Source organism: Lepidochelys kempii, chromosome 1 (genome assembly GCF_965140285.1).
Source record: "Lepidochelys kempii isolate rLepKem1 chromosome 1, rLepKem1.hap1, whole genome shotgun sequence".
NCBI classification, from domain to species: Eukaryota; Metazoa; Chordata; order Testudines; family Cheloniidae; genus Lepidochelys; species Lepidochelys kempii.
In genome coordinates this window covers 79,647,235-79,663,420 of record NC_136380.1, presented here as the reverse complement: position 1 = coordinate 79,663,420, position 16,186 = coordinate 79,647,235, and the positions used below count along the sequence as shown (strand labels likewise).

The window sequence follows — 16,186 nt, the reverse complement described above, 5'->3', positions numbered from 1 at the left end:
AAGTGGGCTCTTTCCCTGTTCTTTGTTTAACACGCTTGGTGGTGGCAGCATAGGGTTCAAGGACAAGGCAAAGTTTGTACCTTGGGGAAGTTTTTAACCTAAGCTGGTAAGAATAGGCTTAGGGGGTCCTTCATGCAGGTCCCCACATCTGTACCCTAGAGTTCAGAATGGGGAAGGAACCTTGACATGGTCCTTCCTTCTTCATTACACCAGCTTTACAAGGTACTTGTCTGGTGGTCAACTTAAGGTTTGTAGAAGTCTCAGACCCTGAAGCTACTGTTTTGCAAGTTCTTTCCTGTGTGATTCAGCATGTATGAGAATCAGGCCTCCTATCAGTCACAGACAGGAAGCTTTGGCACTAACTGAAGTGCCAATCTACACAATGGGGAGACATGCAAGGCAGCAGCACTAGGAGAGGAGCCTTTTTAAAATAAATGTATAAAGAAAGAAAATATAAGATAAAAAGAAAGATGGAGACTGAAAGGGAAAGGATTTGAACAAAAGCAACCAGAAGGGGGGAAAAGAGATAACATTAGAGAGGAAAAGGTTTCAGCATATAAAATAACTAGCAAATGATACGGCAATAGGTCAGAAGAGAAAGCACTAGCTTCTACAGCAGGCTTGCCTCCTGAGGCTCGGAGCAGCAGGATTCCTCTGGATGGAACACAGAGGGAAAGCAAGGTTTATGGAGGGGCACTAGGACATGAATTGAATTGGTGTTTTGCAGGTGGCATCACTGAGGTTATCAGGAGCAGAGGGATTCAAGTAGGCTGCTCAGGAAAAGCTCCAGGGTGTTAGAGAAGGCAGGACTGGAATTGCTAGAATGTCTCTGCCTGGCTCCATCCTAGGAACTGCCCATGATTTACCAGACAGGCAATCCCACTTCTGTGAACCCCAGGAGGTTCATAAAATGGAGCTGTCATGGACTGTCTTTCCGCACAGAGCTGCTCCCCTGCGTTCCTTCTTCTTCCAGTATTAGGTCTCTGGTGGGTGGGGGTTTTGTGGGAATGGGAGGAAAACACTTTTCTCATGTAAAACCACCCTGTGACTTGTCAGAGGACAGTATCACTGATGAAAATCACAGATAATCTCAGAGGGCTTCAGATAGTTCAAAAAGGGAGGTAAATTGGTGAGAATTGGCCTTGGGGAGAAAAATCAGGAGAGGAGAACTCCCAGTGGCCCCTAATTTCCAGGACCCTAGGGGGGAAAAACGCACTTTCATATGTAGACTTGCTAAAGAGTCAGCTAGAAATTTAGATGACTTTTTTCATTGAAATTTGTAATTGCGACAAAAAACCCAGATTTTTTATTTTTTGCCAAAATATGTGAAAGTTTTTTGAGGTTTTTCCACACTGCTCTAGAAAAAACAGCCAAAAGAATCCGCATCGTTAAAGATTAGAATGTAGTAGTCCATTCTTGTAGTTCAGGACCTATGTCTAGGATTCCCAAACTTTTTCATACTGTGGACCATATTTTAATACAGAGATTGTGTCGTGAATCCCTGTCTTTCCCATTCATGATCATATCATAATGGTGCAACAACAACAGCAATTGCTTACATGGGAAAGTAACACTACAAAAGTACTCACCATGTTTTCAGCTCGAAGTAAAGAAGAGCCAGTGTCATGCCAGTTCCCCCAGAACTGTGTGCTGTTTGGCTACATTTTGGGATCATGTACAGCTCAAGCATTCATGTGGGGTATTCAGAAAAAATGGGTGAACATACAGAATTGTAAAAAAATTTCCAGTAGAGTGTCTGTCTCTCTCTCTCTCACACACACACACACTCATACACACGCGCACACACACACAAAAAAATGTTAACATTGAGATTGTCAACATCAATTTTAGACAACTGAAAGAAGTGTTCTTGGGCAAGAAAGTTATGAGTTACAGGATTTTTTGTACGAACTAAGAATATGAATCTTATTATAAAACAGAAGCAAATTCTAATCAGTTATAAACGAAACACTAAGAAATATAAATGATGATTGTTCATGCATCTACAAAGCTTAACAGAGGAATTACATGTAGAATAATAATTTTAATATCTATAGTATATTAGACCTTATATAGTTAAAATTAGATTGTGAAGAAGGATGGGTCTGTGGTTAGGGAACTTGGGGTTAGTGAGATTGAGGTTCAGGAAAACAGATTCAATTCCCTGCTCCTCCTGTGTGGTCGTGGGTATCTTATTTTATATATAGTATTTTAAAATATTAGAACTGTGTCCCAGCACTAAAATAAGGTACAGTTTTAACATTTTCTAGGTTAAAGATTGTTATTTTTCTTCATAAAAGTGTAATTAATTTCTTACATAAAGTCCTACCCTAGAAAATCATGACTGCCCTTCTGCCATAAAACATGGAGATCATTTTTGGTTGTATAGCCAATCTGCCCTTAGGATATAACTGGGAAAACTCAAGAGGATTTTACCTACACCCAACTCCTGCAGTTCACTGCACCTATGCAGAGTCCCTATTGATTTCAGTCAGGCTCCACAGAGACGTAGCCGCCCAGGAATTGCAACATCAGGACCATGGTTTCCTCTGCGTCCTGTACAGCACCAAACACCTGTCCGAACCTAAACATTTTAAGAAAGAGCCAAGGTAGGGCCCATCAGATCCACAAAGTAATAGGTGGATAATAAAAATGGAATGTGGGTTCACCTCAAAGACCCACCCTCCTTGCAGTCACTGCTGCTATTTCATTCATTTCAATGCACAGTGGAATCACCAGATTTTCTTTTTAAGTTGTTAACCCATATATTCAGAAAGGAATATGCAAATTCTAGTCTCAAAAAAACAAAGCAGAATGTAACTGTATGTGAGATTTCATTGTTTAAACATTTTATCCATTCTAGAATATTAAAAAATAAACAAAATGGTGGTAAACTTTTAAGAAGGTTAGTAATAAATGATGCACTATTTAAGCCATTTTTCTTAAAATGAAAAGAACAGAATTGTACTGAGTACAAATCAAGTTTCACCCCAGTGGATTTTGAAGTCGCCACCATCAGGGGATTATTACAATAAATTATTATAATGGTAATACATACAAGTATAACCAAAGGTATATTAGTTTTCACTGAAAATAATAGCAAAATACAGCTTTGTAGCACATTTAATTAGGATTACATTGTATAAACATGACTGGAGAGAGGAAAGTCTCTGTGGTTTTAAATTGAAACCCTCATGTTTTTAGTATACATTTTAGCTAATCCTTCAAGGTAGAGTATTGTTAATGTTTGTTTTTCCTGTATATAAGCATCTGCCCTGATTCGGCAAGGTGCCGAGAACCCTGGTCTCATACTGATGTCAGTGGGAGTCTAAGGTGTTTAGAACCTGGCAAGAGGGGACATAGCATCTTGTGAGGCTGGCCCCTATATTATTAAGATCATTCCTGCAATACTTTGACCAACAAAAGGTTATGATTGTGGCAGTGAATAGTTTTAATCTTTTCTACATTCTCAATCTGGACAGAACATGCAGAAAAGTAAGTTTACATAACATGAAGGAACTATTGTACACCACCCAAACCCTGCATTCAGGGAGTATGGAAATGGCATCCCTAATTTACCATCTTTTCGCTAGGTAGTTCAAGACATGCTTTATCAACAACTAGGAGGTCACAAGCACGATGTCATGGGACCCAACCACTCTCATCATTCGGAACCCTCTGTAAAACTTAACCAGAACAAGGGAGTTAGGAAGTTATACCCTTATTTTTGAGGTGTCATATAGGCCCAAACCAGGAAGTCCCAAATTATGATCTTGGTTTTGCCCCCTCTGTGGGATGTGGTTAATCTGTCACCCCTCCCTGCCTCAGTTTTCCATCTTTAATACTTCTGCCTCACAGAGATGTAAAGCTCTGGGAAGGTGTATTAAGTGCTAAGTATTATGTGGATTGAAGGTCTTTCAATCTTTCAATGAAGCTTTGTAAGATATTTTTAAATATTATACGATGCAAGACTTATATTTTGGTTGGTGTGTGAACACATTGGGTTGTCAGAGACCCAGACTGCAATAAGAGCTCTCTGTAAACTTGAAAACTTGTCTCTCTCACCAACAGAAGTTGGTACAATAAAAGATATTACCTCACCCACCTTGCCTCTCTAATATCCTGGGATCAGCATGGCTACAAGAATACAAGAAACAGAAAATTAGTGAGCAGATATAACCAGGATGGACTTCTGCACACTTAAAGGGACTTTGTTTTTTTTCCAGGTCTTTGGGGTCCCCTTAGGGCCTCATCAAGCTATCACTGAAGCCCAAGTGAATTTTGCCATTAAACTTCAATTAGAGCAGGATCAAGCCTTAATGGTAATTATACCTCTGCTAAAACAGGAAATGATGCATGAGGAGGACTCTGCTAAGTGAAATGAGGATGGGGAGAGCATGATGTGTATTTTTTATTTTTCAACACTTACTCTTTACATTATAGATGTGCACAACCTGGGTGCTCCATTTAATGTTTAGCTACTGTGCCAATGCAGGCTCTGGAAATATCCAAGATACACAGTAACTGTGGGATATGCTGTGAACAGATTAATGGTTAAATACAGTCTCTATATTCTAGCTCCATAATAGGAAAGGTGGTTAGCTTCTTTGTATCTTTTTATCTTCATGCTGCTTTACAGACAGCAACCCAGTGACTATAGTAGTAGGGGTATATATTTACCTATAGAGGTAACAGTGTAGTAAAAAAACCAAAAATTACTGTGAAACTTCCTTTACTGACTACTAAAGGGACTGAAAGAGAGCTTCTTTTTGGAGGAGTTAACAATGGTATAGCAGATATTCATGCATACATTCAGGAATATTTGGGGGCTCTTTAAAGACAGGAAAGTTATTTAAGAAGGTTGGCCTCTTGTGCTGGTTTCAAAGTAACTGCTGTTCATGGGAAGCATGGGCAGTAATTTTAATCCCAATGAAGAGCACAATGTTATCCTCTGCAAATAAGTCTTTCCATGATCAGCTGATTACTGGGATGTATACCTTTTGCAATCCTATTAGTCTTGGGTTTTTCAGAACCCTTTAATTGATAGTGCTAATACCCGCTTTCATTTTAAAAGGTTTCTAGCCTTTGTTATGAAGGTAGCCTCTAAACTATAGGCCAAGTGCTAGGGTTTAAACTTTGTCACAATGAGTTTTTCTTAGAGCCACTGGCTACTCAGTCCCCACTACTTCTGAACATCAGCATTTTGAGCCATGAACCAAAGGATATGGGTCAACTCTAATGTTTGGAAGGGATCTCCAATTAATCTGTGGATTTTGAAAATCACCAGTGCATTGAAATTTTTTTTTCCTCCTCAAGAAGAGGCAGTTCAATAGGTCAAACAGCTCAGCTGTAGGCTCTGGTACTGGGCTGCACAGGAGGAGAATGTGGCCTCTCCCAAAGCCTCCTGGGGAAGAGAAAGAAGGGCCCAGCCAACCTTGGCATCAACAGTTGCCTTGAAAGGACAAGGAAGAACAACAAGGGCAGTCATCATAATGGGAAAGAGATGATGACAAAAAGGAAGGAATAGCAGGGAAGGGAGAGACAGCAAGAGTGAAGTGATGAAGAAATGGCGAGTCTATGGAGAGGAAATGTTCAGAGAGAACAGAAAAGGGGAGCAAAGGGAAAGAGAAACATAACATGAGAGAGCTTAGAGAGGTGGAGAGGAGAGAATAATAATGATGCACTTTTCTATAGTACCTTACAAACGAGTATTTTAAATCATTCTAATTAATGAAATAACTTTCACAACATATTTGCGAGATAAGGCAGTAGTGTATCTGGTTTGTAGAAACAGCAGCACAGGGAGGTTAAGTGAGCTGCTCAATGTCACACAGAAAGTCTGTTAGACTCAGGAACAGATCTTCTGACTCTCATTATTTAAAATCACATGACCATACTTCCCCCAGGGCACACAGGAAAGAGACAACAATGGGAGGAAAGAAAAGGAAAGACACAAAAAGTGAAAGAACAACAAACAGAAAACAGCAGACAAATATGAAAGACATTGGAAACAGAATGAGTCAGAAATGGAAGGAGAGGAAAAATGTATAAAGAAACAAGAGAACCGGGGGTGCGGTGGGGGGGCAGTGGAAGAGACATCCTTCAAGCCAGTCAGCGGTAATTTTTGTGGTTTCTTTATTTTAACAATATATTTATCCGGCAGATTTTCTATATCTGTTTAGATGGGGGAAAAGATGACATGACTATTTTGCATGACTACATTATATTAATATCATGGGCTAGTCTGAATTCTACAGATAAAATGTTGTAGATAAAGAGACCAAAAACCAAAATCTACACTTTGCTAGAATGCTCGCAAAAGCATCCATCAGATAGGGGCCTAAAAGGACCACACTTCAATGCTTTTTTTGGCTCTGTTTTCACTAACAAGGTCAGCTCCCAGACTGCTGCGCTGGGCATCACAAAATGGGGAAGAGATGGCCAGCCCTCTGTAGAGATAGAGGTGGTTAGGGACTATTTAGAAAAGCTGGACGTGCACAAGTCCATGGGGCCGGATGAGTTGCATCTGAGAGTGCTGAAGGAATTGGCGGCTGTGATTGCAGAGCCATTGGCCATTATCTTTGAAAACTCGTGGCGAACCAGGGAAGTCCCGGATGACTGGAAAAAGGCTAATGTAGTGCCAATCTTTAAAAAAGGGAAGAAGGAGGATCCTGGGAACTACAGGCCAGTCAGCCTCACCTCAGTCCCTGGAAAAATCATGGAGCAGGTCCTCAAAGAATCAATCCTGAAGCACTTGCATGAGAGGAAAGTGATCAGGAACAGCCAGCATGGATTCACCAAGGGAAGGTCCTGCCTGACTAATCTAATCACCTTTTATGATGAGATTACTGGTTCTGTGGATGAAGGGAAAGCAGTGGATGTATTGTTTCTTGACTTCAGCAAAGCTTTTGACACGGTCTCCCACAGTATTCTTGCCAGCAAGTTAAGGAAGTATGGGCTGGATGAATGCACTATAAGGTGGGTAGAAAGCTGGCTAGATTGTCGGGCTCAACGGGTAGTGATCAATGGCTCCATGTCTAGTTGGCAGCCGGTATCAAGTGGAGTACCCCAAGGGTCGGTCCTGGGGCCGGTTTTGTTCAATATCTTCATAAATGATCTGGAGGATGGTGTGGATTGCACTCTCAGCAAATTTGCGGATGATACTAAACTGGGAGGAGTGGTAGATACGCTGGAGGGGAGGGATAGGATACAGAAGGACCTAGACAAATTGGAGGATTGGGCCAAAAGAAATCTGATGAGGTTCAATAAGGATAAGTGCAGGGTCCTGCACTTAGGACGGAAGAACCCAATGCACAGCTACAGACTAGGGACCGAATGGCTAGGCAGCAGTTCTGCGGAAAAGGACCTAGGGGTGACAGTGGACGAGAAGCTGGATATGAGTCAGCAGTGTGCCCTTGTTGCCAAGAAGGCCAATGGCATTTTGGGATGTATAAGTAGGGGCATAGCGAGCAGATCGAGGGACGTGATCGTTCCCCTCTATTCGACATTGGTGAGGCCTCATCTGGAGTACTGTGTCCAGTTTTGGGCCCCACACTTCAAGAAGGATGTGGATAAATTGGAGAGAGTCCAGCGAAGGGCAACAAAAATGATTAGGGGACTGGAACACATGACTTATGAGGAGAGGCTGAGGGAGCTGGGATTGTTTAGCCTGCAGAAGAGAAGAATGAGGGGGGATTTGATAGCTGCTTTCAACTACCTGAAAGGGGGTTCCAAAGAGGATGGCTCTAGACTGTTCTCAATGGTAGCAGATGACAGATCGAGGAGTAATGGTCTCAAGTTGCAGTGGGGGAGGTTTAGATTGGATATTAGGAAAAACTTTTTCACTAAGAGGGTGGTGAAACACTGGAATGCGTTACCTAGGGAGGTGGTAGAATCTCCTTCCTTAGAGGTTTTTAAGGTCAGGCTTGACAAAGCCCTGGCTGGGATGATTTAACTGGGAATTGGTCCTGCTTCGAGCAGGGGGTTGGACTAGATGACCTTCTGGGGTCCCTTCCAACCCTGATATTCTATGATTCTATGATTCTGCATTATTTGAAGAACTGTTCCCTGAAATGTTTTTTTTTTAAATGTTATCCGCTACAGTGCATAGAGCATAAGCAAAAATAGCGAGGAGTCCTTGTGGCACCTTAGAGACTAACAAATTTATTTGGGCATAAGCTTTTGTGGGTGTCAACGTTCCTTCCCCATTCTGAACTCTAGGGTACAGATGTGGGGACCTGTACGAAGGACCCCCTAAGTTTATTCTTACCAGCTTAGGTTAAAAACTTCCCCAAGGTACAAACTTTGCCTTGTCCTTGAACCCTATGCTACCACCCGCAAACGTTTTAAACAAAGAACAGGGAAAGAGCCCACTTGGAGACGTCTTTCACCAAAATATCCTCCCAAGCCCTACACCCCCTTTCCTGGGGAAGGCTTGATAAAAATCCTCACCAATTTGTACAAGTGAACACCTACCCAAACCCTTGGATCTTAAGAATAATGAAAAATCAATCAGGTTCTTAAAAGAAGAATTTTAAGTAAAGAAAAGGTAAAAGAATCACCTCTGTAAAAACAGGATGGTAAATACCTTACAGGGTAATCAGATTCAAAACATAGAGAATCCCTCTAGGCAAAACCTTAAGTTACAAAAAGACACAAAAACAGGAATATACATTCCTTCCAGCACAGCTTATTTAGCAGCCATTAAATAAAAGGAAATCTAACACACTTCTAGCTAGATTACTTACTAATTTAACAGGAGTTGTAAGGCTGCATTCCTGATGTGTTCCCAGCAAAAGCATCACAGACAGACAGACAAACCCTTTGTTCCACCCCCTCCAGATTTGAAAGTATCTTGTCCCCTCATTGGTCATTTTGGGTCAGGTGCCAGCGAGGTTATCTTAGCTTCTTAACCCTTTACAGGTGAAAGGGTTTTGCCTCTGGCCAGGAGGGATTTTATAGCATTGTATACAGGAAGGTGGTTACCTTTCCCTTTATTTTTATGACAGACCAGGTCAGTCTCAAGGTACTGTCACCTCTTCCCTGACATATGTCTAAATAATTTTAAAATCTGGTACATTAAATTAGAAGACAAATATTGGCAAAAAACAAGATCAACAGTTTTATACATATTTTTCTCCTTCGGATAACCTACACTAGCTCTTAGATTTCTTTAAAGTGATACAACCTAGGATTACACAAAGTATGCTATAGAGCAGGAGTGGGCAAACTTTTTGGCCCGAGGGCCACATCTGGGTGGGGAAATTGCATGCAGGGCCATGAATGTAGGGCTGGGGCAGGGGTTGAGGTTCAGGAGGGAGTGTGGGTTGTGGGAGGGAGTGCGGTGTGCAGGAAGGGGCTCAGGGCAAGGGGTTGGGGCAGAGGAGGGGTGTAGAGTGTACGAGGGGGCTCAGGGAAGGGGGTTGGGTTCAGGAGGGGGTGCACAGTGCAGGAGGGGGTTGCGGTGCAGGAGGGGTGCAACAGTGGGCTCAAGGAAGGGGGTAGGGTGTTGGGTGTGGCAGGGGGCTCAGGGCAGGGAGTTGCAGTGTGGGTTGCAGGAGGGGTTCAGGGTGCAGGCTCCGGCCCGGAGCCACTTACCTGGAGCAGCTCTGGGGTGGCAGCGGCGTGCACTGGGGCCAGGGAAGGCTTCCTGCCTGCCCTGGCCCCAGCGCCACTCCTTTCTGGGAAATAGCTGGCACCAAGTCCCTGCGGCCCTTAAGGCGGGGCCAGAGTGCTCCGCACGCTGCTCTTGCCTGTTGGTACTGCCCCCGAAGCTCCCATTCGCTGGGAGCAGGGAACCATGGCCAATGGGAGCTTCGGGGGAGGTACCAACAGGCAAGAGCAGCGTGTGGAGCCCTCTGCCCCCCCCACCCCCCAGGGGCCACAGGGACGTGGTGCTGGCCACTTCCCGGAGCAGCGCAGGGCTGGCGATCCCGTGGGCCAGATCTGGTGTGAGTTCAGTGATTTCTTGCCCTGCTATATAGTTCAGTGATTTCTTGCATGAGAAATTAGGTAAACTATGAACTTCTTGGTGCGGTGGCTGAGTGGTTTGGCTGCTATCCTAGAAATCGTGGATTTGAGTTTTGCTTGATCTCACACAGAAAGGCTGCTTCTAGTCCACCCCGTGCCAATAGGTATCTGATCCATTAGGTTAGAGGAGTCAAAGGCAGTTGGACATGGTGCTAGCCACATCACTCCCTTGTGCACCATTGGTTATGGAAACCAACATGCCTTAACCTGATAAGCCAAAAGCAGCTCAGGGTGGACTTTGACTTTTCAAGCTATAGGCATCACTGGAATTAATACCCAGGCATTTCCATTCCTGGGCAGCAAAGAACGTATGGTTGGGACAGTGTGAATTACAGTACCTGTGTATACATTTCTCATCTCCATTTTCCTATGTCACCTTACTTCCTCCCTGTCTCTGCAGTCCCCTAGTCCCCTCTGGTCTTTCAAAAAAACATATTAGTATTTGGGACAAAGATTTGATAGCTGTTTTTAGAAGTGCTTTTTCCTTGTAGGTCCAGGACTTCTGATATAGTAGCTACATGGGCGCAAACTTCTGAAAATGTGTTTAGGAATATTTTGTTTTCAAACTTTAAATTACTGTGGTACAATAATTTAAAAACTCGGAAGTATTTTAGAGGATAGATTTATTCAGATTAGCAGCTGCCAGTTAAGGTAGATTTTAATTCCTGTGATTTTCTGTGATCCTAAGAATTCCCATCATATCCAGCTAACTAAAAAATTCTAACATTTAAATGATCAATTTCTTCTATTTAAAGTAACTAGTAGGTCTTTTTGTGTGTTAGTGTAATTGTGTTATTGTAACTCTGTGGGTATAATTTTCCTTCAGTAATCAAACCCTGAGAGATTAAAGGTATTTAACACCACCTGTGCCTTGTAATAACACCTTGCGTCTTGTAGTTACCTTAAGGAGCTCTCTGTTTTCTGTTGTGTCCTACTGCTTTGGTTTTTATTATAATGGTGAGAACATTGTTTGTGTTCACAAATATTCTTTGATAACACATACCCTGTTCCGTGTTACAGATTTACTCTTTGTCTTGACCTGCTGTGACACATGATACATTGGCTGACCTAAAAAAAAAAAAAAAAAGTAAACCATGTTCTGACTTCTCAAAAAGAAAAGGAGTGCTTGTGGCACCTTAGAGACTAACCAGTTTATTTGAGCATAAGCTTTCGTGAGCTACAGCTCACTTCATCGGATGCTCAAATAAATTTGTTAGTCTCTAAGGTGCCACAAGTACGCCTTTTCTTTTTGCGAATACAGACGAACACAGCTGCTACTCTGAAACCTGTACTTACTTCTGTATTTCACCAGGGATCGCAACCAATTAGATCACCAACTGCAAGGACCTTTGTAATGACCTAGATGTGCCAGTATTATAGAGTTCAACAGTATCCAGAAACTTCATCTGACTGGGATTAGCAATAGAGTTTCCTCTTGTCAGAAAATAGATTTAGCTAGGGGACATGGCATATCTGCATAAAGGAACTTCCTTTTGACACTTTTAGGAGACTGGTTTAGCCTTACTTGTGTATCGGGAAGCTTGTTTTGAATCAGGTTTCTCTGCAGGCTCTGTGACAGTAAAAAAAAAAAAAAAAGTAGGGAGGGGAAAAGTCTCTCTTTTTTTTTTTTTTTTAGTTTTTCTCTTGCTCCTGGCTATCAATGTTTATTATACAATAATAATACACCACTCCTCTGTACCACTTTTTGATCTTTAAAGTGTTTTACAAACATCTACAGTAATAAACTCTCAAAGCACCTTGGAAGGTGAAGAAGTTATCATGAACTCTGAAACTTTGCTTATTGAAAAAGGAGGGGATTCCCTCTCCCCACTTTAAAACTTTGTCTAACTTAGATTGCTCTCGAAACACCTCAGGTAAATATCAGTATTTCAGGCAATTTTTTTCCCTGCTGTACACGTAGTAGAGAATTTTGTTTACTTGGTGTCCGCATTTGAGGTAATTGGGAGAAATGCTTGGTCTTGAAATGAAAGTTGCAAAAGGATAAGTCACAGTGGTGCAAGTCCTGTTTTGCACTGGTGCAGTGTGTCTACATTAGGGGTTTGCATTAGCTAACTACATTGATATATTGCATCAGTAATTCCCTGTTCTAAAGAAGCCTTTAGATGCAAGACGTGAATCAAAGATATGGGAGCAGACGAACTGCAATCTAATGTTAACTGTGTTGTGATAGAACATGATTAAGGCCTGGACTGGGCATATGTCTCTTGGGAGATGAGATAGGGTAGGAGTGTTTCATCATTCCGTGCATCCAGCCTCATAAAAGTCCTGTACGGTATATCTCATCAGTGATCCCTCAAGGTCGAGGATGGTCTCTTTCACAGGTTTTATTTTTCATGGGTCCCTTGGTGACTGAGGAGTTCGATTCTTGAGCCACAGGCTTGCTGGCAGACGTTGCAGGTGGTGTTGGAAGACGGGGTTGGGCCATGATTGCTGTGTGACAGTTGTCTCTCCTTTCTTTTCTGGTGTTTTTCTGTGATCAGGGCAAGACGATTTTCCTCAAAGGTGGACCTTCCATGTTACATATTTACACGCTAAGTGAAGGTGTAATTGTAACATGGATATACCTGTGCTAGCTTTAAACTAGCTAGCATGGGTAACAGTAGTTGTGAAAATATGGTGGCACAGGCTTCAGCGCTTGCCGGGCATCCTGGGCATGTACTAAGATTGCTAGTCTGTGCTAAAGCCTATGCTGCTGAATCTTCACTAGTATTGTTATCTGCCCTAGCCAGATTAATGCTACCATGGGGGTGCCTACCATAGTGTAACCTACACACCTTCTGGGTGTGGTTTCTGTCCCATCTAGTGGCACCGAGACCACTTAGAGCTAAATGAGTCTGCTCTACAGTCTTAGCTAACAAGCAGATGGCTTTTACTTCATTGCGTAGAGGCCCATGCACTAAGCTCCAGAGGTCTCAGGTTGGATCCTGCCCGCCGACGACCGCGGTCTGTCAGCGTTACAATAGCATCTTTCCTGTACAGACTTATGCTATGTGTATGGAGGCGTTGTCTATGGTGTCCTTCCCCTCCATGAGTAGCAAAACTATGCTTAGACTGCTTAAAGCAGCATTAACTTGGGCTTCATGCCTGCTACTGCTATAGAGTTTTTTTTCTGCAAAGGTGTGGAGTTATGGGAAGCAGCATCCAGAGCAGGAATATGGAGGTAAAGGCTTGCCATGGAACTAAATGAGCGATTTCTACCGCTGTATTCTGCACAGCTGAAGCTGCAGTTTACTAATCTCTCCACATTGAGAAGATCTGTAGCAGAGGTTCTCAAAGCTGGTCCGCCGCTTGTTCAGGGAAAGCCCCTGGCTCACCGGACCGGTTTGTTTACCTTCTGCATCCGCGGGTTCGGTCGATCACGGCTCCCACTGGCCACGGTTCGCCGCTCCAGGCCAATGGGGGATGCGAGAAGCGGTGCGGGCCGAGGGACATGCTGGCTGCCCTTCCCGCAGCCCCCATTGGCCTGGAGTGGCAAACTGTGGCCAGTGGGAGCTGCGATCGGCCGAACTCACGGACGTGGCAGGTAAACAAACTGGTCCAGCGTGCCAGGGCATTTCCCTGAACAAGCGGCAGACCGGCTTTGAGAACCACTGATCTATAGGAAACTGAGATCAAGTGCATGGAATTTTGTATGGCCCCATGCCTCTCCTGTAAGCATTTTAGTGGGGGGTGGTACATGGCAGTGGTCCATTTTGTTCTTTAGACTTCTTGGGGAAGAGAAGGGTTTATTCCTTATTGTCTTTTCAGTCTTTTGTGTTCAGAATTAATTCCAAATCTGTTGTTTTTGCCTATGAGTGTTAAGTTGAATGTGAAACAGTACACTGGCCCGCCCATGCCCATACATCTATACCAGTTCTGTTCGGCTTTGTTGCCAAGGCTAAAAATGTAGTTCTTTCAAGAACATTGAGTAGCAAGTATATGAAAAAGCACAGAAGAACTATTTCTAATACTCTAGTTGTCATGATTTGTGTGCCAGTCAGTAGGATTCATCATATTTAAACCTCTGTGTTTCTGATGTATTTTGGAAATGTTTATTTTATTTATTGGCATTTTTAGTAGTGTTGGGTGCCAAATATGAAAGTGTCTATGAATGTCACTTGTGCACTGCACTAAAAATACACCACTTTGGCCAGTGATTCTGATCATATAAGATGATATTTTTAAGCTCATTCACTGAAGCGTTTCTTTTTCTTCTTCCAAACTACAGTAACAGTAACAAAAAATAAAAATCTGAAGTAGCCTCTTGGGATGTTTGTTTGAGAAGCATGTTTTGTGTTTACTAAATACTGCACAGTAAAATTGTAATCAGTTAATCTATGGGACTCCTAGTAAATTTGGTCCTTGCAAACCTGATGAATAGCTACCTTCTCAGTGTGAAACTGTACTTTTTTTTTCTAATCCTCCCCAATGTGTCAAACTGTTTAAAGTATTGGCTTTGGTCCAAGAAATTTTCCACACAAGAGGATGCCTTCTCATATTTGATACCCTAAAGATTAAGGAACTGTCAGGATTTTCTGACTGCTTGTATTTTAACATGCTGCTGTGACCACTGAGACATGAAAGCAGACAATGAATCCCTGGATTGAACTTGCATTATTGTCACGTGATCAGTTGACAAGAGAAGTGAGACAAAAAAGTAACTTCCACTCTACAGTAGTTTGTTGATTGGAAAATACAGCTAAAAGTCATTATTATCTGGCCACAATACCTAAGTGGTCTAAAAATAGAAATGATTCATCCAGTCAAAATTACCATCAAATGTAAAACCAAACCCATGAAAGAAAAAGTGTGGGTGTGAGGGCGGATGCAAGGGGGGAACCAAACCCCACAATTAAGGTTTCAATTCACTACCAACACACAACAGGCCACAGTAAGCTGATAATAAGGGGATGCTTAATATAGCCTTAGTGGTGGAAGGTTAAACTTTAACCCTTTGATTGAATATTTTTAGTGGGTCCATTGTTAGCATTGTTGGTTCATTTATTTATATATTGACATTTCTCTAGGGCTAATCATTCAAAGATCTGTGAACATTCATGCTGGGAAAATCTGACTCCTGGTGTCAAATGAAACGTTTTTGTCAGTTTTCAGAGTGTTTCTTACAATCTCAGGATTGTAGCGATTATGCTTTTGCATTGTTTCTTAAAGTAAATAAATAGTAGAAATGATTAAGACTGATTGACTGTTAAACTTGGTTTGAAAGCAAAGCAAAACAATGATTAGTTTCAATTTTTTAAAAAAAATTGGAAAACCTTATTCTTAATTCTTCTCTCCCCAACATCTTAAAATGAGTTAAATTGGTTTCTTTAAATGTTGTCTGTATTTTCAATCAAGTCCATTTTCTTGTAAAATATAAACAAATTACAACTTGTAGCAAATTTTAAGACGGAGTTACAGTTTATTAAATATAATGATTTAATAATGGAAATTCCAATAGAACTTCTACTGTGGTAACTCTTCGGTATTCAGCTGTATAGGGGTCTCTATTAATAGATTGACAGTTGCCAGTGTGAATTTTAGAATGCCTTAATGTTGCAACATACATCTGGCCATATCACAATTTTACTAGTGATAGTTTTTTATTTGGATACAATCTCCCCTTCCACATTAATGAAATATTAACTTTCAGTGTGGCATATACTATATAGAGAATTTTTTTTTGATTGATGGTATGTATCAGGCAAGCTTTCTTTACCTCATATCCACCAAATACTTAGATGGTCTGTTTTACTATAAAGTGAAATTTTGGGCCTTCATTGCTATCAACATCCTTACTGAGTCTTTATTAATATATTTTGAAAGAAGAAAGTCTCATGAGTCAAGTTGTTCAGTGAGATTTTGGGATGACTATGAGCAGCAGCAGCTATACCAAAACCAGCCTTCACAAATTATACCATCATTTTACAAACTAGTTTAAAGTAATCTAATCAATTTTATTTTTGAGAATCCCTATACAGTAGACATTCTTAACATAATAAAGATGAATTTTGTGTGGTCCACGTGCTCTCTGGAGGTCAGATTGGACGCTATTTTACTATCTTGGGCATACCATAGATCTACTTGCACTAAAGAAACTCACCCTTGTCCTTTGCAACATGACTCATGCAGTCTAGCTACTTCCTCAAAATTTTACAAA

The 16,186-nt window shown here is 41.7% G+C and overlaps 1 protein-coding gene across 8 annotated transcripts in view; it reads left to right on the top strand.

Moving 5' to 3' along the window:
• KLF12 (KLF transcription factor 12) overlaps positions 1-16,186 on the top strand; it is a 370,069-nt gene that overhangs the window by 69,521 nt on the left and 284,362 nt on the right. The window contains exon 1 of one of the 8 annotated variants that reach the window (XM_073346738.2): positions 4,176-4,322. The exons of the other annotated variants lie outside the window; for them this stretch is intronic. The gene's annotated coding sequence lies outside the window, so the exon portion shown is untranslated. Of the gene's footprint in view, positions 1-4,175; positions 4,323-16,186 lie in introns of those variants that run through there. 8 annotated transcript variants of the gene reach the window in all.